Genomic DNA, 1,414 nt, shown 5'->3' on the forward strand with positions numbered 1-1,414 from the left:
AGAGAGTGGCATAAGATTTATGCCTGACCCCAGGTCACACAGAGCCTTGTTAAAGGTCATAGTGCCTATGGTACAGGGTATTAAGAATTTGCCTGGATCTTGTCTCTTTTGAGGTAAAGTTTTCTAAATCCATGTATCTAGTTCACTAATGAGCAAGGGAGGTTCACCTTCCCAAGTCTCATTACCAAACAACTTGGCATTCAGCTTCATGATGGCTCCTAGATATTGAGCAACTTGCTCTCCAGTCACATCTTTATCCTCTTCTGAGGAAGAATAGTCTTCAGTGCTCATGAATGGCAGAAGGAGATTTAGTGGGATCTCTATGGTCTCTATATGAGCCTCAGATTCCTTTAGGTCCTCAATAGGGAACTCCTTCTTGCTTGAGAGACGTCCCATGAGGTCTTCCTCATTGGGATTCATGTCCTCATCCTCCTCCTTGCATTCGACCATATTGACTATGTCAATGGCCTTGCACTCTCTCTTTAGATTTTCTTCAGTATTGCTTGGGAGAGTACTAGGAGGAGTTTCAGTTACTTTCTTACTCAGCTGGCCCACTTGTGCTTCCAAATTTCTAATGGAGGATCTTGTCTCACTCATGAAACTTAAAGTGGCCTTTGACAGATCAGAGACTAAGTTTGCTAAATTAGAGGGGCTCTGCTCAGAATTCTTTGTCTGTTGCTGAGAAGATGATGGAAAAGGCTTGTTATTGCTAAGCCTGTTTCTTCCACCATTATTAAAGCCTTGTTGAGGCTTTTGTTGATCCTTCCATGAGAAATTTGGATGATTTTTCCATGATGAATTATAGGTGTTTCCATAAGGTTCACCCATGTAATTAACTTCTGCCATTGCAGGGTTCTCAGGATCATAAGCTTCTTCAGAAGCTGTCTCTTTAGTACTGTTGGATGCATCTTACCATCCATTTAGACTTTGAGAGATCATGTTGACTTGCTGAGTCAACACTTTGTTCTGAGCCAATATGGCATTCAAAGCATCAATTTCAAGAACTCAGATAAACCATAATAGAATATATCTAATATGGTCCACTCTGAAAACATGTCAGAAGGACACTTTTTGGTCATCTGCTTGTATCTTTCCCAAGCTTCATAGAGGGATTCACCATCTTTTTGCTTGAAGGTCTGAACATCCACTCTAAGCTTGCTCAGCTTTTCAGGAGGAAAGAATTTATCCAAGAAGGCCGTGACCAGCTTATCCCAGGAGTCCAGGCTATCTTTAGGTTGTGAGTCCAACCATGTTCTAGCTCTGTCTCTTACAGCAAAAGGGAAAAGCATGAGCCTGTAGACTTCAGGATCTACTCCATTCGTCTTAACAGTCTCACAAATCTGCAAGAAACTCAGTTTAAAACTGGTAAGGATCTTCAGATGGAAGTCCATAAAATTTGTAGTTCTGTTGCATT

At 41.3% G+C, this 1,414-nt stretch overlaps 1 non-coding gene across 1 annotated transcript; it reads left to right on the top strand.

Moving 5' to 3' along the window:
• The first annotated feature begins 1,053 nt into the window (after nucleotides 1–1,053).
• Nucleotides 1,054–1,157, top strand: LOC127745872 (small nucleolar RNA R71). Its single transcript, XR_008007496.1, has one exon. It is a non-coding gene; the product is annotated as a small nucleolar RNA R71 (small nucleolar RNA).
• Nucleotides 1,158–1,414: the final 257 nt, after the last annotated feature.

This window comes from Arachis duranensis, chromosome 3 (genome assembly GCF_000817695.3).
Source record: "Arachis duranensis cultivar V14167 chromosome 3, aradu.V14167.gnm2.J7QH, whole genome shotgun sequence".
Classification (NCBI taxonomy): domain Eukaryota; kingdom Viridiplantae; phylum Streptophyta; class Magnoliopsida; order Fabales; family Fabaceae; genus Arachis; species Arachis duranensis.